The sequence below is a fragment of the Brienomyrus brachyistius genome, chromosome 2 (genome assembly GCF_023856365.1).
Source record: "Brienomyrus brachyistius isolate T26 chromosome 2, BBRACH_0.4, whole genome shotgun sequence".
Lineage (NCBI taxonomy): Eukaryota > Metazoa > Chordata > Actinopteri > Osteoglossiformes > Mormyridae > Brienomyrus > Brienomyrus brachyistius.
In genome coordinates, this window is record NC_064534.1 from 37,181,957 (window position 1) to 37,209,025 (window position 27,069).

The following is a 27,069-nucleotide window of genomic DNA, read 5'->3' on the forward strand; positions in this document are numbered from 1 at the left end:
CACTCCCCATTCACGTTTTACAACTTATTGTTAATGATAAAGAGACAGCTTTTTACACACAGTTTTAAACAAAGTACTGATATTATTCCTCTTCAACTGACCGCTTTGTTTTCTATGCAAAAACCACTTCGCCACAGAATACTCGATATTATTGGCATAGCAAGTTCTGCTATTCTCCTTTCAAAACTTGCTAAAAGCTGTATTTAAAAGAACAGATTGGCCGGGGTAATTCACACCCTTCAATGCCAGCTTAATGTTTAGGTTAGTGGGAATAACAGAGGAATTAGGGATGGAAACTTCTTTGCTGGTGGTAGAAGCGGTCTGGTGAATTTTTAGAGAGAAGAGGCCGTCGATGTTTGAATGTAGAAAATTGTTCTGGCTGCAGCCTGCAGTATGGACTTGTTGGTGTGTGTAGCTCCCAGTGTTCTGACAGCGCGACGTTTTGGGGAAGCATGTGATTCAGCAGCTACCAGTGGGCTTCGTGCGGCGGAGATTTTGTGGCTGTTAGCGGAGTTGATAACAGAGGGTCGTTAAGAGAAGCCTGCATGCAGTAGGCAAAGGAGTAATGTTTGCCGGCGGGGGACGTGCGGCGATTAACCTGTGCGATAGTGAAAAGGAGTTAAAAAGAAGGAAGTGTGCGGATGCGGAAAGAATGGAATAATTGTGGTAGGCTGCCGGCTGAGTAGTTTGGTGAATGTTTGGTGTGGGTCCGGCGCTGCCGATTGGATGGTGGTGCTGCAGTGTGAGTCAGATAAAAAAAAAAAAAAAACCAGGAGTAGGATCCAATGGGACTAACTGGCATGTATAGACGCGTGTAATGCAAAAGGGCTGTTTTTGGTAGCGTCTCTCGCTTATGGCCATACCACCCTGAACACGCCTGATCTCATCTGATCGCTGAAGCCAAGCAGGGTAGGGTCTGGTTAGTACTTGGATGGGAGACCTCCTGGGAATACCAGGTGCTGTAAGCTTTTCTCACTTTTACTTTATACAGGGGGCGCTCCACTTCACGATTAATTTAAATCTATCACTCCCCTTCCATTTTACTATTTTATATATATATATATATATTTTTTTTTTTCTCTCATTCATAAAGGCAGCTTTTAGAAACCGTTTTACTCTAAATACTTCATGGTAATTCTAGGTGCTGTAAGCTGTTCGTGCCTTTATTCCACCAGGGCGCGATCTTCTCACAAACTTGAAGACTGTCACTCCCCATTCACGTTTTACAACTTATTGTTAATAATAAAGAGACAGCTTTTTACACACAGTTTTAAACAAAGTACTGATATTATTCCTCTTCAACTGACCGCTTTGTTTTCTATGCAAAAACCACTTCACCACAGAAGACTCGATATTATTGGCATAGCAAGTTCTGCTCTTCTCCTTTCAAAACTTGCTAAAAGCTGTATTTAAAAGAACAGATTGGCCGGGGTAATTCACACCCTTCAATGCCAGCTTAATGTTTAGGTTAGTGGGAATCACAGAGGAATTAGGGATGGAAACTTCTTTGCTGGTGGTAGAAGTGGTCTGGTGAATTTTTAGAGAGAAGAGGCCGTCGATGTTTGAATGTAGAAAATTGTTCTGGGTGCAGCCTGCAGTATGGACTTGTTGGTGTGTGTAGCTCCCAGTGTTCTGACAGCGCGACGTTTTGGGGAAGCATGTGATTCAGCAGCTACCAGTGGGCTTCGTGCGGCGGAGATTTTGTGGCTGTTAGCGGAGTTGATAACAGAGGGTCGTTAAGAGAAGCCTGCATGCAGTAGGCAAAGGAGTAATGTTTGCCGGCGGGGGACGTGCGGCGATTAACCTGTGCGGTAGTGAAAAGGAGTTAAAAAGAAGGAAGTGTGCGGATGCGGAAAGAATGGAATAATTGTGGTAGGCTGCCGGCTGAGTAGTTTGGTGAATGTTTGGTGTGGGTCCGGCGCTGCCGATTGGATGGTGGGGCTGCAGTGTGAGTCAGATAAAAAAAAAAAAAAAACAGGAGTAGGATCCAATGGGACTAACTGGCATGTATAGAGGCGTGTAATGCAAAAGGGCTGTTTTTGGTAGCGTCTCTCGCTTGCGGCCATACCACCCTGAACACGCCCGATCTCATCTGATCTCGGAAGCTAAGCAGGCTAGGGTCTGGTTAATACTTGGATGGGAGACCTCCGGGGAATACCAGGTGCTGTAAGCTTTTCTCACTTTTACTTTATACAGGGGGCGCTCCACTTCACGATTAATTTAAATCTATCACTCGCCTTCCATTTTACTATTTTACCTATATATATTTTTTTTTTCTCTCATTCATAAAGGCAGCTTTTACACACCGTTTTACTCTAAATACTTCCTGGTAATTCTAGGTGCTGTAAGCTGTTCGTACCTTTATTCCACCAGGGCGCGATCTTCTCACAAACTTGAAGACTGTCACTCCCCATTCACGTTTTACAACTTATTGTTAATGATAAAGAGACAGCTTTTTACACACAGTTTTAAACAAAGTACTGATATTATTCCTCTTCAACTGACCGCTTTGTTTTCTATGCAAAAACCACTTCGCCACAGAAGACTCGATATTATTGGCATAGCAAGTTCTGCTCTTCTCCTTTCAAAACTTGCTAAAAGCTGTATTTAAAAGAACAGATTGGCCGGGATAATTCACACCCTTCAATGCCAGCTTAATGTTTAGGTTAGTGGGAATCACAGAGGAATTAGGGATGGAAACTTCTTTGCTGGTGGTAGAAGCGGTCTGGTGAATTTTTAGAGAGAAGAGGCCGTCGATGTTTGAATGTAGAAAATTGTTCTGGCTGCAGCCTGCAGTATGGACTTGTTGGTGTGTGTAGCTCCCAGTGTTCTGACAGCGCGACGTTTTGGGGAAGCATGTGATTCAGCAGCTACCAGTGGGCTTCGTGCGGCGGAGATTTTGTGGCTGTTAGCGGAGTTGATAACAGAGGGTCGTTAAGAGAAGCCTGCATGCAGTAGGCAAAGGAGTAATGTTTGCCGGCGGGGGACGTGCGGCGATTAACCTGTGCGATAGTGAAAAGGAGTTAAAAAGAAGGAAGTGTGCGGATGCGGAAAGAATGGAATAATTGTGGTAGGCTGCCGGCTGAGTAGTTTGGTGAATGTTTGGTGTGGGTCCGGCGCTGCCGATTGGATGGTGGTGCTGCAGTGTGAGTCAGATAAAAAAAAAAAAAAACCAGGAGTAGGATCCAATGGGACTAACTGGCATGTATAGACGCGTGTAATGCAAAAGGGCTGTTTTTGGTAGCGTCTCTCGCTTATGGCCATACCACCCTGAACACGCCTGATCTCATCTGATCGCTGAAGCCAAGCAGAGTAGGGTCTGGTTAGTACTTGGATGGGAGACCTCCTTGGTGCTGTAAGCTTTTCTCACTTTTACTTTATACAGGGGGCGCTCCACTTCACGATTAATTTAAATCTATCACTCCCCTTCCATTTGACTATTTTATATATATATATATATATTTTTTTTTTCTCTCATTCATAAAGGCAGCTTTTAGAAACCGTTTTACTCTAAATACTTCATGGTAATTCTAGGTGCTGTAAGCTGTTCGTGCCTTTATTCCACCAGGGCGCGATCTTCTCACAAACTTGAAGACTGTCACTCCCCATTCACGTTTTACAACTTATTGTTAATAATAAAGAGACAGCTTTTTACACACAGTTTTAAACAAAGTACTGATATTATTCCTCTTCAACTGACCGCTTTGTTTTCTATGCAAAAACCACTTCGCCACAGAAGACTCGATATTATTGGCATAGCAAGTTCTGCTCTTCTCCTTTCAAAACTTGCTAAAAGCTGTATTTAAAAGAAAAGATTGGCCGGGGTAATTCACACCCTTCAATGCCAGCTTAATGTTTAGGTTAGTGGGAATCACAGAGGAATTAGGGATGGAAACTTCTTTGCTGGTGGTAGAAGTGGTCTGGTGAATTTTTAGAGAGAAGAGGCCGTCGATGTTTGAATGTAGAAAATTGTTCTGGCTGCAGCCTGCAGTATGGACTTGTTGGTGTGTGTAGCTCCCAGTGTTCTGACAGCGCAACGTTTTGGGGAAGCATGTGATTCAGCAGCTACCAGTGGGCTTCGTGCGGCGGAGATTTTGTGGCTGTTAGCGGAGTTGATAACAGAGGGTCGTTAAGAGAAGCCTGCATGCAGTAGGCAAAGGAGTAATGTTTGCCGGCGGGGGACGTGCGGCGATTAACCTGTGCGGTAGTGAAAAGGAGTTAAAAAGAAGGAAGTGTGCGGATGCGGAAAGAATGGAATAATTGTGGTAGGCTGCCGGCTGAGTAGTTTGGTGAATGTTTGGTGTGGGTCCGGCGCTGCCGATTGGATGGTGGGGCTGCAGTGTGAGTCAGATAAAAAAAAAAAAAAAACAGGAGTAGGATCCAATGGGACTAACTGGCATGTATAGAGGCGTGTAATGCAAAAGGGCTGTTTTTGGTAGCGTCTCTCGCTTGCGGCCATACCACCCTGAACACGCCCGATCTCATCTGATCTCGGAAGCTAAGCAGGCTAGGGTCTGGTTAATACTTGGATGGGAGACCTCCTGGGAATACCAGGTGCTGTAAGCTTTTCTCACTTTTACTTTATACAGGGGGCGCTCCACTTCACGATTAATTTAAATCTATCACTCCCCTTCCATTTTACTATTTTATATATATATTTTTTTTTTTTTCTCTCATTCATAAAGGCAGCTTTTACACACCGTTTTACTCTAAATACTTCCTGGTAATTCTAGGTGCTGTAAGCTGTTCGTACCTTTATTCCACCAGGGCGCGATCTTCTCACAAACTTGAAGACTGTCACTCCCCATTCACGTTTTACAACTTATTGTTAATGATAAAGAGACAGCTTTTTACACACAGTTTTAAACAAAGTACTGATATTATTCCTCTTCAACTGACCGCTTTGTTTTCTATGCAAAAACCACTTCGCCACAGAAGACTCGATATTATTGGCATAGCAAGTTCTGCTCTTCTCCTTTCAAAACTTGCTAAAAGCTGTATTTAAAAGAACAGATTGGCCGGGGTAATTCACACCCTTCAATGCCAGCTTAATGTTTAGGTTAGTGGGAATCACAGAGGAATTAGGGATGGAAACTTCTTTGCTGGTGGTAGAAGTGGTCTGGTGAATTTTTAGAGAGAAGAGGCCGTCGATGTTTGAATGTAGAAAATTGTTCTGGCTGCAGCCTGCAGTATGGACTTGTTGGTGTGTGTAGCTCCCAGTGTTCTGACAGCGCGACGTTTTGGGGAAGCATGTGATTCAGCAGCTACCAGTGGGCTTCGTGCGGCGGAGATTTTGTGGCTGTTAGCGGAGTTGATAACAGAGGGTCGTTAAGAGAAGCCTGCATGCAGTAGGCAAAGGAGTAATGTTTGCCGGCGGGGGACGTGCGGCGATTAACCTGTGCGGTAGTGAAAAGGAGTTAAAAAGAAGGAAGTGTGCGGATGCGGAAAGAATGGAATAATTGTGGTAGGCTGCCGGCTGAGTAGTTTGGTGAATGTTTGGTGTGGGTCCGGCGCTGCCGATTGGATGGTGGGGCTGCAGTGTGAGTCAGATAAAAAAAAAAAAAAACAGGAGTAGGATCCAATGGGACTAACTGGCATGTATAGAGGCGTGTAATGCAAAAGGGCTGTTTTTGGTAGCGTCTCTCGCTTGCGGCCATACCACCCTGAACACGCCCGATCTCATCTGATCTCGGAAGCTAAGCAGGCTAGGGTCTGGTTAATACTTGGATGGGAGACCTCCTGGGAATACCAGGTGCTGTAAGCTTTTCTCACTTTTACTTTATACAGGGGGCGCTCCACTTCACGATTAATTTAAATCTATCACTCCCCTTCCATTTTACTATTTTATATATATATATATATTTTTTTTTCTCTCATTCATAAAGGCAGCTTTTACACACCGTTTTACTCTAAATACTTCCTGGTAATTCTAGGTGCTGTAAGCTGTTCGTACCTTTATTCCACCAGGGCGCGATCTTCTCACAAACTTGAAGACTGTCACTCCCCATTCACGTTTTACAACTTATTGTTAATGATAAAGAGACAGCTTTTTACACACAGTTTTAAACAAAGTACTGATATTATTCCTCTTCAACTGACCGCTTTGTTTTCTATGCAAAAACCACTTCGCCACAGAAGACTCGATATTATTGGCATAGCAAGTTCTGCTCTTCTCCTTTCAAAACTTGCTAAAAGCTGTATTTAAAAGAACAGATTGGCCGGGGTAATTCACACCCTTCAATGCCAGCTTAATGTTTAGGTTAGTGGGAATCACAGAGGAATTAGGGATGGAAACTTCTTTGCTGGTGGTAGAAGCGGTCTGGTGAATTTTTAGAGAGAAGAGGCCGTCGATGTTTGAATGTAGAAAATTGTTCTGGCTGCAGCCTGCAGTATGGACTTGTTGGTGTGTGTAGCTCCCAGTGTTCTGACAGCGCGACGTTTTGGGGAAGCATGTGATTCAGCAGCTACCAGTGGGCTTCGTGCGGCGGAGATTTTGTGGCTGTTAGCGGAGTTGATAACAGAGGGTCGTTAAGAGAAGCCTGCATGCAGTAGGCAAAGGAGTAATGTTTGCCGGCGGGGGACGTGCGGCGATTAACCTGTGCGGTAGTGAAAAGGAGTTAAAAAGAAGGAAGTGTGCGGATGCGGAAAGAATGGAATAATTGTGGTAGGCTGCCGGCTGAGTAGTTTGGTGAATGTTTGGTGTGGGTCCGGTGCTGCCGATTGGATGGTGGGGCTGCAGTGTGAGTCAGATAAAAAAAAAAAAAAAACAGGAGTAGGATCCAATGGGACTAACTGGCATGTATAGAGGCGTGTAATGCAAAAGGGCTGTTTTTGGTAGCGTCTCTCGCTTGCGGCCATACCACCCTGAACACGCCCGATCTCATCTGATCTCGAAAGCTAAGCAGGCTAGGGTCTGGTTAATACTTGGATGGGAGACCTCCTGGGAATACCAGGTGCTGTAAGCTTTTCTCACTTTTACTTTATACAGGGGGCGCTCCACTTCACGATTAATTTAAATCTATCACTCCCCTTCCATTTTACTATTTTATATATATATATATATATTTTTTTTTTCTCTCATTCATAAAGGCAGCTTTTAGAAACCGTTTTACTCTAAATACTTCATGGTAATTCTAGGTGCTGTAAGCTGTTCGTGCCTTTATTCCACCAGGGCGCGATCTTCTCACAAACTTGAAGACTGTCACTCCCCATTCACGTTTTACAACTTATTGTTAATAATAAAGAGACAGCTTTTTACACACAGTTTTAAACAAAGTACTGATATTATTCCTCTTCAACTGACCGCTTTGTTTTCTATGCAAAAACCACTTCACCACAGAAGACTCGATATTATTGGCATAGCAAGTTCTGCTCTTCTCCTTTCAAAACTTGCTAAAAGCTGTATTTAAAAGAACAGATTGGCCGGGGTAATTCACACCCTTCAATGCCAGCTTAATGTTTAGGTTAGTGGGAATCACAGAGGAATTAGGGATGGAAACTTCTTTGCTGGTGGTAGAAGTGGTCTGGTGAATTTTTAGAGAGAAGAGGCCGTCGATGTTTGAATGTAGAAAATTGTTCTGGGTGCAGCCTGCAGTATGGACTTGTTGGTGTGTGTAGCTCCCAGTGTTCTGACAGCGCGACGTTTTGGGGAAGCATGTGATTCAGCAGCTACCAGTGGGCTTCGTGCGGCGGAGATTTTGTGGCTGTTAGCGGAGTTGATAACAGAGGGTCGTTAAGAGAAGCCTGCATGCAGTAGGCAAAGGAGTAATGTTTGCCGGCGGGGGACGTGCGGCGATTAACCTGTGCGGTAGTGAAAAGGAGTTAAAAAGAAGGAAGTGTGCGGATGCGGAAAAAATGGAATAATTGTGGTAGGCTGCCGGCTGAGTAGTTTGGTGAATGTTTGGTGTGGGTCCGGCGCTGCCGATTGGATGGTGGGGCTGCAGTGTGAGTCAGATAAAAAAAAAAAAAAAACAGGAGTAGGATCCAATGGGACTAACTGGCATGTATAGAGGCGTTTAATGCAAAAGGGCTGTTTTTGGTAGCGTCTCTCGCTTGCGGCCATACCACCCTGAACACGCCCGATCTCATCTGATCTCGGAAGCTATGCAGGCTAGGGTCTGGTTAATACTTGGATGGGAGACCTCCGGGGAATACCAGGTGCTGTAAGCTTTTCTCACTTTTACTTTATACAGGGGGCGCTCCACTTCACGATTAATTTAAATCTATCACTCGCCTTCCATTTTACTATTTTACATATATATTTTTTTTTTTCTCTCATTCATAAAGGCAGCTTTTACACACCGTTTTACTCTAAATACTTCCTGGTAATTCTAGGTGCTGTAAGCTGTTCGTACCTTTATTCCACCAGGGCGCGATCTTCTCACAAACTTGAAGACTGTCACTCCCCATTCACGTTTTACAACTTATTGTTAATGATAAAGAGACAGCTTTTTACACACAGTTTTAAACAAAGTACTGATATTATTCCTCTTCAACTGACCGCTTTGTTTTCTATGCAAAAACCACTTCGCCACAGAAGACTCGATATTATTGGCATAGCAAGTTCTGCTCTTCTCCTTTCAAAACTTGCTAAAAGCTGTATTTAAAAGAACAGATTGGCCGGGATAATTCACACCCTTCAATGCCAGCTTAATGTTTAGGTTAGTGGGAATCACAGAGGAATTAGGGATGGAAACTTCTTTGCTGGTGGTAGAAGCGGTCTGGTGAATTTTTAGAGAGAAGAGGCCGTCGATGTTTGAATGTAGAAAATTGTTCTGGCTGCAGCCTGCAGTATGGACTTGTTGGTGTGTGTAGCTCCCAGTGTTCTGACAGCGTGACGTTTTGGGGAAGCATGTGATTCAGCAGCTACCAGTGGGCTTCGTGCGGCGGAGATTTTGTGGCTGTTAGCGGAGTTGATAACAGAGGGTCGTTAAGAGAAGCCTGCATGCAGTAGGCAAAGGAGTAATGTTTGCCGGCGGGGGACGTGCGGCGATTAACCTGTGCGATAGTGAAAAGGAGTTAAAAAGAAGGAAGTGTGCGGATGCGGAAAGAATGGAATAATTGTGGTAGGCTGCCGGCTGAGTAGTTTGGTGAATGTTTGGTGTGGGTCCGGCGCTGCCGATTGGATGGTGGTGCTGCAGTGTGAGTCAGATAAAAAAAAAAAAAAACCAGGAGTAGGATCCAATGGGACTAACTGGCATGTATAGACGCGTGTAATGCAAAAGGGCTGTTTTTGGTAGCGTCTCTCGCTTATGGCCATACCACCCTGAACACGCCTGATCTCATCTGATCGCTGAAGCCAAGCAGAGTAGGGTCTGGTTAGTACTTGGATGGGAGACCTCCTTGGTGCTGTAAGCTTTTCTCACTTTTACTTTATACAGGGGGCGCTCCACTTCACGATTAATTTAAATCTATCACTCCCCTTCCATTTGACTATTTTATATATATATATATATATTTTTTTTTTTCTCTCATTCATAAAGGCAGCTTTTAGAAACCGTTTTACTCTAAATACTTCATGGTAATTCTAGGTGCTGTAAGCTGTTCGTGCCTTTATTCCACCAGGGCGCGATCTTCTCACAAACTTGAAGACTGTCACTCCCCATTCACGTTTTACAACTTATTGTTAATAATAAAGAGACAGCTTTTTACACACAGTTTTAAACAAAGTACTGATATTATTCCTCTTCAACTGACCGCTTTGTTTTCTATGCAAAAACCACTTCGCCACAGAAGACTCGATATTATTGGCATAGCAAGTTCTGCTCTTCTCCTTTCAAAACTTGCTAAAAGCTGTATTTAAAAGAAAAGATTGGCCGGGGTAATTCACACCCTTCAATGCCAGCTTAATGTTTAGGTTAGTGGGAATCACAGAGGAATTAGGGATGGAAACTTCTTTGCTGGTGGTAGAAGTGGTCTGGTGAATTTTTAGAGAGAAGAGGCCGTCGATGTTTGAATGTAGAAAATTGTTCTGGCTGCAGCCTGCAGTATGGACTTGTTGGTGTGTGTAGCTCCCAGTGTTCTGACAGCGCAACGTTTTGGGGAAGCATGTGATTCAGCAGCTACCAGTGGGCTTCGTGCGGCGGAGATTTTGTGGCTGTTAGCGGAGTTGATAACAGAGGGTCGTTAAGAGAAGCCTGCATGCAGTAGGCAAAGGAGTAATGTTTGCCGGCGGGGGACGTGCGGCGATTAACCTGTGCGGTAGTGAAAAGGAGTTAAAAAGAAGGAAGTGTGCGGATGCGGAAAGAATGGAATAATTGTGGTAGGCTGCCGGCTGAGTAGTTTGGTGAATGTTTGGTGTGGGTCCGGCGCTGCCGATTGGATGGTGGGGCTGCAGTGTGAGTCAGATAAAAAAAAAAAAAAAACAGGAGTAGGATCCAATGGGACTAACTGGCATGTATAGAGGCGTGTAATGCAAAAGGGCTGTTTTTGGTAGCGTCTCTCGCTTGCGGCCATACCACCCTGAACACGCCCGATCTCATCTGATCTCGGAAGCTAAGCAGGCTAGGGTCTGGTTAATACTTGGATGGGAGACCTCCTGGGAATACCAGGTGCTGTAAGCTTTTCTCACTTTTACTTTATACAGGGGGCGCTCCACTTCACGATTAATTTAAATCTATCACTCCCCTTCCATTTTACTATTTTATATATATATATTTTTTTTTTTCTCTCATTCATAAAGGCAGCTTTTACACACCGTTTTACTCTAAATACTTCCTGGTAATTCTAGGTGCTGTAAGCTGTTCGTACCTTTATTCCACCAGGGCGCGATCTTCTCACAAACTTGAAGACTGTCACTCCCCATTCACGTTTTACAACTTATTGTTAATGATAAAGAGACAGCTTTTTACACACAGTTTTAAACAAAGTACTGATATTATTCCTCTTCAACTGACCGCTTTGTTTTCTATGCAAAAACCACTTCGCCACAGAAGACTCGATATTATTGGCATAGCAAGTTCTGCTCTTCTCCTTTCAAAACTTGCTAAAAGCTGTATTTAAAAGAACAGATTGGCCGGGGTAATTCACACCCTTCAATGCCAGCTTAATGTTTAGGTTAGTGGGAATCACAGAGGAATTAGGGATGTAAACTTCTTTGCTGGTGGTAGAAGTGGTCTGGTGAATTTTTAGAGAGAAGAGGCCGTCGATGTTTGAATGTAGAAAATTGTTCTGGCTGCAGCCTGCAGTATGGACTTGTTGGTGTGTGTAGCTCCCAGTGTTCTGACAGCGCGACGTTTTGGGGAAGCATGTGATTCAGCAGCTACCAGTGGGCTTCGTGCGGCGGAGATTTTGTGGCTGTTAGCGGAGTTGATAACAGAGGGTCGTTAAGAGAAGCCTGCATGCAGTAGGCAAAGGAGTAATGTTTGCCGGCGGGGGACGTGCGGCGATTAACCTGTGCGGTAGTGAAAAGGAGTTAAAAAGAAGGAAGTGTGCGGATGCGGAAAGAATGGAATAATTGTGGTAGGCTGCCGGCTGAGTAGTTTGGTGAATGTTTGGTGTGGGTCCGGCGCTGCCGATTGGATGGTGGGGCTGCAGTGTGAGTCAGATAAAAAAAAAAAAAAACAGGAGTAGGATCCAATGGGACTAACTGGCATGTATAGAGGCGTGTAATGCAAAAGGGCTGTTTTTGGTAGCGTCTCTCGCTTGCGGCCATACCACCCTGAACACGCCCGATCTCATCTGATCTCGAAAGCTAAGCAGGCTAGGGTCTGGTTAATACTTGGATGGGAGACCTCCTGGGAATACCAGGTGCTGTAAGCTTTTCTCACTTTTACTTTATACAGGGGGCGCTCCACTTCACGATTAATTTAAATCTATCACTCCCCTTCCATTTTACTATTTTATATATATATATATATTTTTTTTTCTCTCATTCATAAAGGCAGCTTTTACACACCGTTTTACTCTAAATACTTCCTGGTAATTCTAGGTGCTGTAAGCTGTTCGTACCTTTATTCCACCAGGGCGCGATCTTCTCACAAACTTGAAGACTGTCACTCCCCATTCACGTTTTACAACTTATTGTTAATGATAAAGAGACAGCTTTTTACACACAGTTTTAAACAAAGTACTGATATTATTCCTCTTCAACTGACCGCTTTGTTTTCTATGCAAAAACCACTTCGCCACAGAAGACTCGATATTATTGGCATAGCAAGTTCTGCTCTTCTCCTTTCAAAACTTGCTAAAAGCTGTATTTAAAAGAACAGATTGGCCGGGGTAATTCACACCCTTCAATGCCAGCTTAATGTTTAGGTTAGTGGGAATCACAGAGGAATTAGGGATGGAAACTTCTTTGCTGGTGGTAGAAGCGGTCTGGTGAATTTTTAGAGAGAAGAGGCCGTCGATGTTTGAATGTAGAAAATTGTTCTGGCTGCAGCCTGCAGTATGGACTTGTTGGTGTGTGTAGCTCCCAGTGTTCTGACAGCGCGACGTTTTGGGGAAGCATGTGATTCAGCAGCTACCAGTGGGCTTCGTGCGGCGGAGATTTTGTGGCTGTTAGCGGAGTTGATAACAGAGGGTCGTTAAGAGAAGCCTGCATGCAGTAGGCAAAGGAGTAATGTTTGCCGGCGGGGGACGTGCGGCGATTAACCTGTGCGGTAGTGAAAAGGAGTTAAAAAGAAGGAAGTGTGCGGATGCGGAAAGAATGGAATAATTGTGGTAGGCTGCCGGCTGAGTAGTTTGGTGAATGTTTGGTGTGGGTCCGGTGCTGCCGATTGGATGGTGGGGCTGCAGTGTGAGTCAGATAAAAAAAAAAAAAAAACAGGAGTAGGATCCAATGGGACTAACTGGCATGTATAGAGGCGTGTAATGCAAAAGGGCTGTTTTTGGTAGCGTCTCTCGCTTGCGGCCATACCACCCTGAACACGCCCGATCTCATCTGATCTCGAAAGCTAAGCAGGCTAGGGTCTGGTTAATACTTGGATGGGAGACCTCCTGGGAATACCAGGTGCTGTAAGCTTTTCTCACTTTTACTTTATACAGGGGGCGCTCCACTTCACGATTAATTTAAATCTATCACTCCCCTTCCATTTTACTATTTTATATATATATATATTTTTTTCTCTCATTCATAAAGGCAGCTTTTACACACCGTTTTACTCTAAATACTTCCTGGTAATTCTAGGTGCTGTAAGCTGTTCGTACCTTTATTCCACCAGGGCGCGATCTTCTCACAAACTTGAAGACTGTCACTCCCCATTCACGTTTTACAACTTATTGTTAATGATAAAGAGACAGCTTTTTACACACAGTTTTAAACAAAGTACTGATATTATTCCTCTTCAACTGACCGCTTTGTTTTCTATGCAAAAACCACTTCGCCACAGAAGACTCGATATTATTGGCATAGCAAGTTCTGCTCTTCTCCTTTCAAAACTTGCTAAAAGCTGTATTTAAAAGAACAGATTGGCCGGGGTAATTCACACCCTTCAATGCCAGCTTAATGTTTAGGTTAGTGGGAATCACAGAGGAATTAGGGATGGAAACTTCTTTGCTGGTGGTAGAAGCGGTCTGGTGAATTTTTAGAGAGAAGAGGCCGTCGATGTTTGAATGTAGAAAATTGTTCTGGCTGCAGCCTGCAGTATGGACTTGTTGGTGTGTGTAGCTCCCAGTGTTCTGACAGCGCGACGTTTTGGGGAAGCATGTGATTCAGCAGCTACCAGTGGGCTTCGTGCGGCGGAGATTTTGTGGCTGTTAGCGGAGTTGATAACAGAGGGTCGTTAAGAGAAGCCTGCATGCAGTAGGCAAAGGAGTAATGTTTGCCGGCGGGGGACGTGCGGCGATTAACCTGTGCGGTAGTGAAAAGGAGTTAAAAAGAAGGAAGTGTGCGGATGCGGAAAGAATGGAATAATTGTGGTAGGCTGCCGGCTGAGTAGTTTGGTGAATGTTTGGTGTGGGTCCGGCGCTGCCGATTGGATGGTGGGGCTGCAGTGTGAGTCAGATAAAAAAAAAAAAAAAACAGGAGTAGGATCCAATGGGACTAACTGGCATGTATAGAGGCGTGTAATGCAAAAGGGCTGTTTTTGGTAGCGTCTCTCGCTTGCGGCCATACCACCCTGAACACGCCCGATCTCATCTGATCTCGGAAGCTAAGCAGGCTAGGGTCTGGTTAATACTTGGATGGGAGACCTCCTGGGCATACCAGGTGCTGTAAGCTTTTCTCACTTTTACTTTATACAGGGGGCGCTCCACTTCACGATTAATTTAAATCTATCACTCCCCTTCCATTTTACTATTTTATATATATATATATTTTTTTCTCTCATTCATAAAGGCAGCTTTTACACACCGTTTTACTCTAAATACTTCCTGGTAATTCTAGGTGCTGTAAGCTGTTCGTACCTTTATTCCACCAGGGCGCGATCTTCTCACAAACTTGAAGACTGTCACTCCCCATTCACGTTTTACAACTTATTGTTAATGATAAAGAGACAGCTTTTTACACACAGTTTTAAACAAAGTACTGATATTATTCCTCTTCAACTGACCGCTTTGTTTTCTATGCAAAAACCACTTCGCCACAGAAGACTCGATATTATTGGCATAGCAAGTTCTGCTCTTCTCCTTTCAAAACTTGCTAAAAGCTGTATTTAAAAGAACAGATTGGCCGGGGTAATTCACACCCTTCAATGCCAGCTTAATGTTTAGGTTAGTGGGAATCACAGAGGAATTAGGGATGGAAACTTCTTTGCTGGTGGTAGAAGCGGTCTGGTGAATTTTTAGAGAGAAGAGGCCGTCGATGTTTGAATGTAGAAAATTGTTCTGGCTGCAGCCTGCAGTATGGACTTGTTGGTGTGTGTAGCTCCCAGTGTTCTGACAGCGCGACGTTTTGGGGAAGCATGTGATTCAGCAGCTACCAGTGGGCTTCGTGCGGCGGAGATTTTGTGGCTGTTAGCGGAGTTGATAACAGAGGGTCGTTAAGAGAAGCCTGCATGCAGTAGGCAAAGGAGTAATGTTTGCCGGCGGGGGACGTGCGGCGATTAACCTGTGCGGTAGTGAAAAGGAGTTAAAAAGAAGGAAGTGTGCGGATGCGGAAAGAATGGAATAATTGTGGTAGGCTGCCGGCTGAGTAGTTTGGTGAATGTTTGGTGTGGGTCCGGCGCTGCCGATTGGATGGTGGGGCTGCAGTGTGAGTCAGATAAAAAAAAAAAAAAACAGGAGTAGGATCCAATGGGACTAACTGGCATGTATAGAGGCGTGTAATGCAAAAGGGCTGTTTTTGGTAGCGTCTCTCGCTTGCGGCCATACCACCCTGAACACGCCCGATCTCATCTGATCTCGGAAGCTAAGCAGGCTAGGGTCTGGTTAATACTTGGATGGGAGACCTCCTGGGAATACCAGGTGCTGTAAGCTTTTCTCACTTTTACTTTATACAGGGGGCGCTCCACTTCACGATTAATTTAAATCTATCACTCCCCTTCCATTTTACTATTTTATATATATATATATTTTTTTCTCTCATTCATAAAGGCAGCTTTTACACACCGTTTTACTCTAAATACTTCCTGGTAATTCTAGGTGCTGTAAGCTGTTCGTACCTTTATTCCACCAGGGCGCGATCTTCTCACAAACTTGAAGACTGTCACTCCCCATTCACGTTTTACAACTTATTGTTAATGATAAAGAGACAGCTTTTTACACACAGTTTTAAACAAAGTACTGATATTATTCCTCTTCAACTGACCGCTTTGTTTTCTATGCAAAAACCACTTCGCCACAGAAGACTCGATATTATTGGCATAGCAAGTTCTGCTCTTCTCCTTTCAAAACTTGCTAAAAGCTGTATTTAAAAGAACAGATTGGCCGGGGTAATTCACACCCTTCAATGCCAGCTTAATGTTTAGGTTAGTGGGAATCACAGAGGAATTAGGGATGGAAACTTCTTTGCTGGTGGTAGAAGCGGTCTGGTGAATTTTTAGAGAGAAGAGGCCGTCGATGTTTGAATGTAGAAAATTGTTCTGGCTGCAGCCTGCAGTATGGACTTGTTGGTGTGTGTAGCTCCCAGTGTTCTGACAGCGCGACGTTTTGGGGAAGCATGTGATTCAGCAGCTACCAGTGGGCTTCGTGCGGCGGAGATTTTGTGGCTGTTAGCGGAGTTGATAACAGAGGGTCGTTAAGAGAAGCCTGCATGCAGTAGGCAAAGGAGTAATGTTTGCCGGCGGGGGACGTGCGGCGATTAACCTGTGCGGTAGTGAAAAGGAGTTAAAAAGAAGGAAGTGTGCGGATGCGGAAAGAATGGAATAATTGTGGTAGGCTGCCGGCTGAGTAGTTTGGTGAATGTTTGGTGTGGGTCCGGCGCTGCCGATTGGATGGTGGGGCTGCAGTGTGAGTCAGATAAAAAAAAAAAAAAAACAGGAGTAGGATCCAATGGGACTAACTGGCATGTATAGAGGCGTGTAATGCAAAAGGGCTGTTTTTGGTAGCGTCTCTCGCTTGCGGCCATACCACCCTGAACACGCCCGATCTCATCTGATCTCGGAAGCTAAGCAGGCTAGGGTCTGGTTAATACTTGGATGGGAGACCTCCTGGGCATACCAGGTGCTGTAAGCTTTTCTCACTTTTACTTTATACAGGGGGCGCTCCACTTCACGATTAATTTAAATCTATCACTCCCCTTCCATTTTACTATTTTATATATATATATATTTTTTTCTCTCATTCATAAAGGCAGCTTTTACACACCGTTTTACTCTAAATACTTCCTGGTAATTCTAGGTGCTGTAAGCTGTTCGTACCTTTATTCCACCAGGGCGCGATCTTCTCACAAACTTGAAGACTGTCACTCCCCATTCACGTTTTACAACTTATTGTTAATGATAAAGAGACAGCTTTTTACACACAGTTTTAAACAAAGTACTGATATTATTCCTCTTCAACTGACCGCTTTGTTTTCTATGCAAAAACCACTTCGCCACAGAAGACTCGATATTATTGGCATAGCAAGTTCTGCTCTTCTCCTTTCAAAACTTGCTAAAAGCTGTATTTAAAAGAACAGATTGGCCGGGGTAATTCACACCCTTCAATGCCAGCTTAATGTTTAGGTTAGTGGGAATCACAGAGGAATTAGGGATGGAAACTTCTTTGCTGGTGGTAGAAGCGGTCTGGTGAATTTTTAGAGAGAAGAGGCCGTCGATGTTTGAATGTAGAAAATTGTTCTGGCTGCAGCCTGCAGTATGGACTTGTTGGTGTGTGTAGCTCCCAGTGTTCTGACAGCGCGACGTTTTGGGGAAGCATGTGATTCAGCAGCTACCAGTGGGCTTCGTGCGGCGGAGATTTTGTGGCTGTTAGCGGAGTTGATAACAGAGGGTCGTTAAGAGAAGCCTGCATGCAGTAGGCAAAGGAGTAATGTTTGCCGGCGGGGGACGTGCGGCGATTAACCTGTGCGGTAGTGAAAAGGAGTTAAAAAGAAGGAAGTGTGCGGATGCGGAAAGAATGGAATAATTGTGGTAGGCTGCCGGCTGAGTAGTTTGGTGAATGTTTGGTGTGGGTCCGGCGCTGCCGATTGGATGGTGGGGCTGCAGTGTGAGTCAGATAAAAAAAAAAAAAAACAGGAGTAGGATCCAATGGGACTAACTGGCATGTATAGAGGCGTGTAATGCAAAAGGGCTGTTTTTGGTAGCGTTTCTCGCTTGCGGCCATACCACCCTGAACACGCCCGATCTCATCTGATCTCGGAAGCTAAGCAGGCTAGGGTCTGGTTAATACTTGGATGGGAGACCTCCTGGGAATACCAGGTGCTGTAAGCTTTTCTCACTTTTACTTTATACAGGGGGCGCTCCACTTCACGATTAATTTAAATCTATCACTCCCCTTCCATTTTACTATTTTATATATATATATATTTTTTTCTCTCATTCATAAAGGCAGCTTTTACACACCGTTTTACTCTAAATACTTCCTGGTAATTCTAGGTGCTGTAAGCTGTTCGTACCTTTATTCCACCAGGGCGCGATCTTCTCACAAACTTGAAGACTGTCACTCCCCATTCACGTTTTACAACTTATTGTTAATGATAAAGAGACAGCTTTTTACACACAGTTTTAAACAAAGTACTGATATTATTCCTCTTCAACTGACCGCTTTGTTTTCTATGCAAAAACCACTTCGCCACAGAAGACTCGATATTATTGGCATAGCAAGTTCTGCTCTTCTCCTTTCAAAACTTGCTAAAAGCTGTATTTAAAAGAACAGATTGGCCGGGGTAATTCACACCCTTCAATGCCAGCTTAATGTTTAGGTTAGTGGGAATCACAGAGGAATTAGGGATGGAAACTTCTTTGCTGGTGGTAGAAGCGGTCTGGTGAATTTTTAGAGAGAAGAGGCCGTCGATGTTTGAATGTAGAAAATTGTTCTGGCTGCAGCCTGCAGTATGGACTTGTTGGTGTGTGTAGCTCCCAGTGTTCTGACAGCGCGACGTTTTGGGGAAGCATGTGATTCAGCAGCTACCAGTGGGCTTCGTGCGGCGGAGATTTTGTGGCTGTTAGCGGAGTTGATAACAGAGGGTCGTTAAGAGAAGCCTGCATGCAGTAGGCAAAGGAGTAATGTTTGCCGGCGGGGGACGTGCGGCGATTAACCTGTGCGGTACTGAAAAGGAGTTAAAAAGAAGGAAGTGTGCGGATGCGGAAAGAATGGAATAATTGTGGTAGGCTGCCGGCTGAGTAGTTTGGTGAATGTTTGGTGTGGGTCCGGCGCTGCCGATTGGATGGTGGTGCTGCAGTGTGAGTCAGATAAAAAAAAAAAAAAAACCAGGAGTAGGATCCAATGGGACTAACTGGCATGTATAGAGGCGTGTAATGCAAAAGGGCTGTTTTTGGTCACGTCTCTCGCTTATGGCCATACCACCCTGAACATGCCCGATCTCATCCGATCTCGGAAGCCAAGCAGGGTAGGGTCTGGTTAGTACTTGGATGGGAGACCTCCTGGGAATACCAGGTGCTGTAAGCTTTACTCACTTTTACTTTATACAGGGGGCGCTCCACTTCACGATTAATTTAAATCTATCACTCCCCTTCCATTTTACTATTTTATATATATATATATATTTTTCTCTCATTCATAAAGGCAGCTTTTACACACGTTTTACTCTAAATACTGCCTGGTAATTCTAGGTGTTGTAAGCTGTTCGTGCCTTTATTCCACCAGGGCACGATCTTCTCACAAACTTGAAGACTGTCACTCCCCATTTACGTTTTACAACTTATTGTTAATAATAAAGAGACAGCTTTTTACACACAGTTTTAAACAAAGTACTGATATAATTCCTCTTCAACTCACCGCTTTGTTTTCTAGGCAAAAACCACTTCGCCACAGACAACTTGATATTGTTGGCATAGCAAGGTCTGCTCTTCTCCTCCTTTCAAAACTTGCTAAAAGCTGTATTTAAAAGAGCAGGTTGGCCGGGGTAATTCACACCCTTCAATGCCAGCTTAATGTTTAGGTTAGTGGGAATCACAGAGGAATTAGGGATGGAAACTTCTTTGCTGGTGGTAGAAGCGGTCTGGTGAATTTTTAGAGAGAAGAGGCCGTCGATGTTTCAATGTAGAAAATTGTTCTGGCTGCAGCCTGCAGTATGGACTTGTTGGCGTGTGTAGCTCCCAGTGTTCTGACAGCGTGACATTTTGGGGAAGCATGTGATTCAACAGCAACCAGTGGGCTTCGTGCGGCGGAGATTTTGTGGCTGTTAGCGGAGTTGATAACAGAGGGTCTTTAAGAGAAGCCTGCATGCGGTAGGCAAATGAGTAATGTTTGCCGGCGGGGGACGTGCGGCGATTAACCTGTTCGGTAGTGAAAAGGACTTAAAGAGAAGGAAGTGTGCGGATGCGGAAAGAATGGAATAATTGTGGTAGGCTGCCGGCTGAGTAGTTTGGTGAATGTTTGGTGTGGGTGCGGCGCTGCCGATTGGATGGTGGTGCTGCAGTGTGAGTCAGATAAAAAAAAAAAAAAACAGGAGTAGGATCCAATGGGACTAACTGGCATGTATAGAGGCGTGTAATGCAAAAGGGCTGTTTTTGTTCGCTGCTCTCGCTTATGGCCCTACCACCCTGAACACGCCCGATCTCGTCTGATCTCGGAAGCTAAGCGGGGTAGGGTCTGGTTAGTACTTCAATGGGAGACTGCCTGGGAATACCAAGTGCTGTAAGCTTTTCTCACTTTTACTTCATACAGGGGGCACTCCACCTCACGATTAATTTAAATCTATCACTCCCCTTCCATTTTACTATTTTATATATTTCTTTTTTCTCTCATTCATAAAGGCAGCTTTTACACACGTTTTACTCTAAATACTGCCTGGTAATTCTAGGTGCTGTAAGCTGTTCGTGCCTTTATTCCACCAGGGCACGATCTTCTCACAAACTTGAAGACTGTCACTCCCCATTCACGTTTTACAACTTATTGTTAATAATAAAGAGACAGCTTTTTACACACAGTTTTAAACAAAGTACTGATATAATTCCTCTTCAACTCACCGCTTTGTTTTCTATGCAAAAACCACTTCGCCACAGACGACTTGATATTGTTGGCATAGCAAGGTCTGCTCTTCTCCTCCTTTCAAAACTTGCTAAAAGCTGTATTTAAAAGAGCAGGTTGGCCGGGGTAATTCACACCCTTCAATGCCAGCTTAATGTTTAGGTTAGTGGGAATCACAGAGGAATTAGGGATGGAAACTTCTTTGCTGGTGGTAGAAGCGGTCTGGTGAATTTTTAGAGAGAAGAGGCCGTCGATGTTTCAATGTAGAAAATTGTTCTGGCTGCAGCCTGCAGTATGGACTTGTTGGCGTGTGTAGCTCCCAGTGTTCTGACAGCGTGACATTTTGGGGAAGCATGTGATTCAACAGCAACCAGTGGGCTTCGTGCGGCGGAGATTTTGTGGCTGTTAGCGGAGTTGATAACAGAGGGTCTTTAAGAGAAGCCTGCATGCGGTAGGCAAATGAGTAATGTTTGCCGGCGGGGGACGTGCGGCGATTAACCTGTTCGGTAGTGAAAAGGACTTAAAGAGAAGGAAGTGTGCGGATGCGGAAAGAATGGAATAATTGTGGTAGGCTGCCGGCTGAGTAGTTTGGTGAATGTTTGGTGTGGGTGCGGCGCTGCCGATTGGATGGTGGTGCTGCAGTGTGAGTCAGATTAAAAAAAAAAAAAAACAGGAGTAGGATCCAATGGGACTAACTGGCATGTATAGAGGCGTGTAATGCAAAAGGGCTGTTTTTGTTCGCTGCTCTCGCTTATGGCCATACCACCCTGAACACGCCCGATCTCGTCTGATCTCGGAAGCTAAGTGGGGTAGGGTCTGGTTAGTACTTGGATGGGAGACTGCCTGGGAATACCACGTGCTGTAAGCTTTTCTCACTTTTACTTTATACAGGGGGCACTCCACCTCACGATTAATTTAAATCTATCACTCCCCTTCCATTTTACTATTTTATATATTTCTTTTTTCTCTCATTCATAAAGGCAGCTTTTACACACGTTTTACTCTAAATACTGCCTGGTAATTCTAGGTGCTGTAAGCTGTTCGTGCATTTATTCCACCAGGGCGCGATCTTCTCACAAACTTGAAGACTGTCACTCCACATTCACGTTTTACAACTTATTGTTAATAATAAAGAGACAGCTTTTTACACACAGTTTTAAACAAAGTACTGATATAATTCCTCTTAAACTCACCGCTTTGTTTTCTATGCAAAAACCACTTCGCCACAGAATATTCGATATTATTGGCATATTATCTGCTCTTCTCCTCCTTTCAAAACTTGGTAAAAGCTGTATTTAAAAGAACAGATTGGCCGGGGTAATTCACACCCTTCAATGCCAGCTTAATGTTTAGGTTAGTGGGAATCACAGAGGAATTAGGGATGGAAACTTCTTTGCTGGTGGTAGAAGCGCTCTGGTGAATTTTTAGAGAGAAGACGCCGTCGATGTTTGAATGTAGAAAATTGTTCTGGCTGCAGCCTGCGGTATGGACTTGTTGGCGTGTGTAGCTCCCAGTGTTCTGACAGCGTGACATTTTGGGGAAGCATGTGATTCAACAGCAACCAGTGGGCTTCGTGCGGCGGAGATTTTGTGGCTGTTAGCGGAGTTGATAACAGAGGGTCTTTAAGAGAAGACTGCATGCGGTAGGCAAATGAGTAATGTTTGCCGGCGGGGGACGTGCGGCGATTAACCTGTTCGGTAGTGAAAAGGACTTAAAGAGAAGGAAGTGTGCGGATGCGGAAAGAATGGAATAATTGTGGTAGGCTGCCGGCTGAGTAGTTTGGTGAATGTTTGGTGTGGGTGCGGCGCTGCCGATTGGATGGTGGTGCTGCAGTGTGAGTCAGATAAAAAAAAAAAAAAAAACGGGAGTAGGATCCAATGGGACTAACTGGCATGTATAGAGGCGTGTAATGCAAAAGGGCTGTTTTTGTTCGCGGTTCTCGCTTATGGCCATACCACCCTGAACACGCCCGATCTCGTCTGATCTCGGAAGCTAAGCGGGGTAGGGTCTGGTTAGTACTTGGATGGGAGACTGCCTGGGAATACCACGTGCTGTAAGCTTTTCTCACTTTTACTTTATACAGGGGGCACTCCACCTCACGATTAATTTAAATCTATCACTCCCCTTCCATTTTACTATTTTATATATTTCTTTTTTCTCTCATTCATAAAGGCAGCTTTTACACACGTTTTACTCTAAATACTGCCTGGTAATTCTAGGTGCTGTAAGCTGTTCGTGCCTTTATTCCACCAGGGCACGATCTTCTCACAAACTTGAAGACTGTCACTCCCCATTCACGTTTTACAACTTATTGTTAATGATAAAGAAACAGCTTTTTACACACAGTTTTAAACAAAGTACTGATATTATTCCTCTTCAACTGACCGCTTTGTTTTCAATGCAAAAACCACTTCGCCACAGAAGACTCGATATTATTGGCATAGCAAGTTCTGCTCTTCTCCTTTCAAAACTTGCTAAAAGCTGTATTTAAAAGAACAGATTGGCCGGGGTAATTCACACCCTTCAATGCCAGCTTAATGTTTAGGTTAGTGGGAATCACAGAGGAATTAGGGATGGAAACTTCTTTGCTGGTGGTAGAAGCGGTCTGGTGAATTTTTAGAGAGAAGAGGCCGTCGATGTTTGAATGTAGAAAATTGTTCTGGCTGCAGCCTGCAGTATGGACTTGTTGGTGTGTGTAGCTCCCAGTGTTCTGACAGCGTGACGTTTTGGGGAAGCATGTGATTCAGCAGCTACCAGTGGGCTTCGTGCGGCGGAGATTTTGTGGCTGTTAGCGGAGTTGATAACAGAGGGTCGTTAAGAGAAGCCTGCATGCAGTAGGCAAAGGAGTAATGTTTGCCGGCGGGGGATGTGCGGCGATTAACCTGTGCGGTAGTGAAAAGGAGTTAAAAAGAAGGAAGTGTGCGGATGCGGAAAGAATGGAATAATTGTGGTAGGCAGCCGGCTGAGTAGTTTGGTGAATGTTTGGTGTGGGTGCGGCGCTGCCGATTGGATGGTGGTGCTGCAGTGTGAGTCAGATAAAAAAAAAAAAAAACGGGAGTAGGATCCAATGGGACTAACTGGCATGTATAGAGGCGTGTAATGCAAAAGGGCTGTTTTTGTTCGCGGTTCTCGCTTATGGCCATACCACCCTGAACACGCCCGATCTCGTCTGATCTCGGAAGCTAAGCGGGGTAGGGTCTGGTTAGTACTTGGATGGGAGACTGCCTGGGAATACCACGTGCTGTAAGCTTTTCTCACTTTTACTTTATACAGGGGGCACTCCACCTCACGATTAATTTAAATCTATCACTCCCCTTCCATTTTACTATTTTATATATTTCTTTTTTCTCTCATTCATAAAGGCAGCTTTTACACACGTTTTACTCTAAATACTGCCTGGTAATTCTAGGTGCTGTAAGCTGTTCGTGCCTTTATTCCACCAGGGCGCGATCTTCTGACAAACTTGAAGACTGTCACTCCACATTCACGTTTTACAACTTATTGTTAATGATAAAGAGACAGCTTTTTACACACAGTTTTAAACAAAGTACTGATATTATTCCTCTTCAACTGACCGCTTTGTTTTCTATGCAAAAACCACTTCGCCACAGAAGACTCGATATTATTGGCATAGCAAGTTCTGCTCTTCTCCTTTCAAAACTTGCTAAAAGCTGTATTTAAAAGAACAGATTGGCCGGGGTAATTCACACCCTTCAATGCCAGCTTAATGTTTAGGTTAGTGGGAATCACAGAGGAATTAGGGATGGAAACTTCTTTGCTGGTGGTAGAAGCGGTCTGGTGAATTTTTAGAGAGAAGACGCCGTCGATGTTTGAATGTAGAAAATTGTTCTGGCTGCAGCCTGCGGTATGGACTTGTTGGCGTGTGTAGCTCCCAGTGTTCTGACAGCGTGACATTTTGGGGAAGCATGTGATTCAACAGCAACCAGTGGGCTTCGTGCGGCGGAGATTTTGTGGCTGTTAGCGGAGTTGATAACAGAGGGTCTTTAAGAGAAGCCTGCATGCGGTAGGCAAATGAGTAATGTTTGCCGGCGGGGGACGTGCGGCGATTAACCTGTTCGGTAGTGAAAAGGACTTAAAGAGAAGGAAGTGTGCGGATGCGGAAAGAATGGAATAATTGTGGTAGGCTGCCGGCTGAGTAGTTTGGTGAATGTTTGGTGTGGGTGCGGCGCTGCCGATTGGATGGTGGTGCTGCAGTGTGAGTCAGATAAAAAAAAAAAAAAAACGGGAGTAGGATCCAATGGGACTAACTGGCATGTATAGAGGCGTGTAATGCAAAAGGGCTGTTTTTGTTCGCGGTTCTCGCTTATGGCCATACCACCCTGAACACGCCCGATCTCGTCTGATCTCGGAAGCTAAGCGGGGTAGGGTCTGGTTAGTACTTGGATGGGAGACTGCCTGGGAATACCACGTGCTGTAAGCTTTTCTCACTTTTACTTTATACAGGGGGCACTCCACCTCACGATTAATTTAAATCTATCACTCCCCTTCCATTTTACTATTTTATATATTTCTTTTTTCTCTCATTCATGAAGGCAGCTTTTACACACGTTTTACTCTAAATACTGCCTGGTAATTCTAGGTGCTGTAAGCTGTTCGTGCCTTTATTCCACCAGGGCACGATCTTCTCACAAACTTGAAGACTGTCACTCCCCATTCACGTTTTACAACTTATTGTTAATGATAAAGAAACAGCTTTTTACACACAGTTTTAAACAAAGTACTGATATTATTCCTCTTCAACTGACCGCTTTGTTTTCTATGCAAAAACCACTTCGCCACAGAAGACTCGATATTATTGGCATAGCAAGTTCTGCTCTTCTCCTTTCAAAACTTGCTAAAAGCTGTATTTAAAAGAACAGATTGGCCGGGGTAATTCACACCCTTCAATGCCAGCTTAATGTTTAGGTTAGTGGGAATCACAGAGGAATTAGGGATGGAAACTTCTTTGCTGGTGGTAGAAGCGGTCTGGTGAATTTTTAGAGAGAAGAGGCCGTCGATGTTTGAATGTAGAAAATTGTTCTGGCTGCAGCCTGCAGTATGGACTTGTTGGTGTGTGTAGCTCCCAGTGTTCTGACAGCGTGACGTTTTGGGGAAGCATGTGATTCAGCAGCTACCAGTGGGCTTCGTGCGGCGGAGATTTTGTGGCTGTTAGCGGAGTTGATAACAGAGGGTCGTTAAGAGAAGCCTGCATGCAGTAGGCAAAGGAGTAATGTTTGCCGGCGGGGGATGTGCGGCGATTAACCTGTGCGGTAGTGAAAAGGAGTTAAAAAGAAGGAAGTGTGCGGATGCGGAAAGAATGGAATAATTGTGGTAGGCTGCCGGCTGAGTAGTTTGGTGAATGTTTGGTGTTGGTGCGGCGCTGCCGATTGGATGGTGGTGCTGCAGTGTGAGTCAGATAAAAAAAAAAAAAAAACAGGAGTAGGATCCAATGGGACTAACTGGCATGTATAGAGGCGTGTAATGCAAAAGGGCTGTTTTTGTTCGCGGTTCTCGCTTATGGCCATACCACCCTGAACACGCCCGATCTCGTCTGATCTCGGAAGCTAAGCGGGGTAGGGTCTGGTTAGTACTTGGATGGGAGACTGCCTGGGAATACCACGTGCTGTAAGCTTTTCTCACTTTTACTTTATACAGGGGGCACTCCATCTCACGATTAATTTAAATCTATCACTCCCCTTCCATTTTACTATTTTATATATTTCTTTTTTCTCTCATTCATGAAGGCAGCTTTTACACACGTTTTACTCTAAATACTGCCTGGTAATTCTAGGTGCTGTAAGCTGTTCGTGCCTTTATTCCACCAGGGCGCGATCTTCTCACAAACTTGAAGACTGTCACTCCCCATTCACATTTTACAACTTATTGTTAATGATAAAGAGACAGCTTTTTACACACAGTTTTAAACAAAGTACTGATATTATTCCTCTTCAACTGACCGCTTTGTTTTCTATGCAAAAACCACTTCGCCACAGAAGACTCGATATTATTGGCATAGCAAGTTCTGCTCTTCTCCTTTCAAAACTTGCTAAAAGCTGTATTTAAAAGAACAGATTGGCCGGGGTAATTCACACCCTTCAATGCCAGCTTAATGTTTAGGTTAGTGGGAGTCACAGAGGAATTAGGGATGGAAACTTCTTTGCTGGTGGTAGAAGCGGTCTGGTGAATTTTTAGAGAGAAGAGGCCGTCGATGTTTGAATGTAGAAAATTGTTCTGGCTGCAGCCTGCAGTATGGACTTGTTGGTGTGTGTTGCTCCCAGTGTTCTGACAGCGCGACGTTTTGGGGAAGCATGTGATTCAGCAGCTACCAGTGGGCTTCGTGCGGCGGAGATTTTGTGGCTGTTAGCGGAGTTGATAACAGAGGGTCGTTAAGAGAAGCCTGCATGCAGTAGGCAAAGGAGTAATGTTTGCCGGCGGGGGACGTGCGGCGATTAACCTGTGCGGTAGTGAAAAGGAGCTAAAAAGAAGGAAGTGTGCGGATGCGGAAAGAATGGAATAATTGTGGTAGGCTGCTGGCTGAGTAGTTTGGTGAATGTTTGGTGTGGGTCCGGCGCTGCAGATTGGATGGTGGGGCTGCAGTGT

General features: G+C 44.5%; 20 non-coding genes across 20 annotated transcripts; all 20 read left to right on the forward strand.

Moving 5' to 3' along the window:
* Nucleotides 1-849: 849 nt before the first annotated feature.
* On the forward strand, nt 850-968 carry LOC125736795 (5S ribosomal RNA). Its single transcript, XR_007396063.1, has one exon. It is a non-coding gene; the product is annotated as a 5S ribosomal RNA (ribosomal RNA).
* Nucleotides 969-2,054: 1,086 nt separating this feature from the next.
* Nucleotides 2,055-2,173, forward strand: LOC125736846 (5S ribosomal RNA). Its single transcript, XR_007396114.1, has one exon. It is a non-coding gene; the product is annotated as a 5S ribosomal RNA (ribosomal RNA).
* Nucleotides 2,174-4,447: 2,274 nt separating this feature from the next.
* LOC125735804 (5S ribosomal RNA) lies at nt 4,448-4,566 on the forward strand. Its single transcript, XR_007395092.1, has one exon. It is a non-coding gene; the product is annotated as a 5S ribosomal RNA (ribosomal RNA).
* Nucleotides 4,567-5,645: 1,079 nt separating this feature from the next.
* LOC125735806 (5S ribosomal RNA) lies at nt 5,646-5,764 on the forward strand. The gene has a single exon (XR_007395093.1). It is a non-coding gene; the product is annotated as a 5S ribosomal RNA (ribosomal RNA).
* Nucleotides 5,765-6,846: 1,082 nt separating this feature from the next.
* LOC125736959 (5S ribosomal RNA) lies at nt 6,847-6,965 on the forward strand. The gene has a single exon (XR_007396226.1). It is a non-coding gene; the product is annotated as a 5S ribosomal RNA (ribosomal RNA).
* Nucleotides 6,966-8,050: 1,085 nt separating this feature from the next.
* On the forward strand, nt 8,051-8,169 carry LOC125731224 (5S ribosomal RNA). The gene has a single exon (XR_007391504.1). It is a non-coding gene; the product is annotated as a 5S ribosomal RNA (ribosomal RNA).
* Nucleotides 8,170-10,443: 2,274 nt separating this feature from the next.
* On the forward strand, nt 10,444-10,562 carry LOC125735807 (5S ribosomal RNA). Its single transcript, XR_007395094.1, has one exon. It is a non-coding gene; the product is annotated as a 5S ribosomal RNA (ribosomal RNA).
* A 1,079-nt stretch (nt 10,563-11,641) lies between these two features.
* On the forward strand, nt 11,642-11,760 carry LOC125736960 (5S ribosomal RNA). The gene has a single exon (XR_007396227.1). It is a non-coding gene; the product is annotated as a 5S ribosomal RNA (ribosomal RNA).
* Nucleotides 11,761-12,842: 1,082 nt separating this feature from the next.
* LOC125736961 (5S ribosomal RNA) lies at nt 12,843-12,961 on the forward strand. The gene has a single exon (XR_007396228.1). It is a non-coding gene; the product is annotated as a 5S ribosomal RNA (ribosomal RNA).
* Nucleotides 12,962-14,039: 1,078 nt separating this feature from the next.
* Nucleotides 14,040-14,158, forward strand: LOC125737302 (5S ribosomal RNA). Its single transcript, XR_007396568.1, has one exon. It is a non-coding gene; the product is annotated as a 5S ribosomal RNA (ribosomal RNA).
* Nucleotides 14,159-15,235: 1,077 nt separating this feature from the next.
* On the forward strand, nt 15,236-15,354 carry LOC125735808 (5S ribosomal RNA). Its single transcript, XR_007395095.1, has one exon. It is a non-coding gene; the product is annotated as a 5S ribosomal RNA (ribosomal RNA).
* A 1,078-nt stretch (nt 15,355-16,432) lies between these two features.
* LOC125737303 (5S ribosomal RNA) lies at nt 16,433-16,551 on the forward strand. The gene has a single exon (XR_007396569.1). It is a non-coding gene; the product is annotated as a 5S ribosomal RNA (ribosomal RNA).
* Nucleotides 16,552-17,628: 1,077 nt separating this feature from the next.
* On the forward strand, nt 17,629-17,747 carry LOC125735809 (5S ribosomal RNA). The gene has a single exon (XR_007395096.1). It is a non-coding gene; the product is annotated as a 5S ribosomal RNA (ribosomal RNA).
* Nucleotides 17,748-18,826: 1,079 nt separating this feature from the next.
* Nucleotides 18,827-18,945, forward strand: LOC125733575 (5S ribosomal RNA). Its single transcript, XR_007392915.1, has one exon. It is a non-coding gene; the product is annotated as a 5S ribosomal RNA (ribosomal RNA).
* A 1,079-nt stretch (nt 18,946-20,024) lies between these two features.
* LOC125731242 (5S ribosomal RNA) lies at nt 20,025-20,143 on the forward strand. The gene has a single exon (XR_007391524.1). It is a non-coding gene; the product is annotated as a 5S ribosomal RNA (ribosomal RNA).
* Nucleotides 20,144-21,218: 1,075 nt separating this feature from the next.
* On the forward strand, nt 21,219-21,337 carry LOC125730836 (5S ribosomal RNA). The gene has a single exon (XR_007391125.1). It is a non-coding gene; the product is annotated as a 5S ribosomal RNA (ribosomal RNA).
* A 1,073-nt stretch (nt 21,338-22,410) lies between these two features.
* Nucleotides 22,411-22,529, forward strand: LOC125736882 (5S ribosomal RNA). Its single transcript, XR_007396150.1, has one exon. It is a non-coding gene; the product is annotated as a 5S ribosomal RNA (ribosomal RNA).
* A 1,071-nt stretch (nt 22,530-23,600) lies between these two features.
* Nucleotides 23,601-23,719, forward strand: LOC125736883 (5S ribosomal RNA). The gene has a single exon (XR_007396151.1). It is a non-coding gene; the product is annotated as a 5S ribosomal RNA (ribosomal RNA).
* Nucleotides 23,720-24,791: 1,072 nt separating this feature from the next.
* Nucleotides 24,792-24,910, forward strand: LOC125736884 (5S ribosomal RNA). The gene has a single exon (XR_007396152.1). It is a non-coding gene; the product is annotated as a 5S ribosomal RNA (ribosomal RNA).
* A 1,072-nt stretch (nt 24,911-25,982) lies between these two features.
* On the forward strand, nt 25,983-26,101 carry LOC125736885 (5S ribosomal RNA). Its single transcript, XR_007396153.1, has one exon. It is a non-coding gene; the product is annotated as a 5S ribosomal RNA (ribosomal RNA).
* Nucleotides 26,102-27,069: the final 968 nt, after the last annotated feature.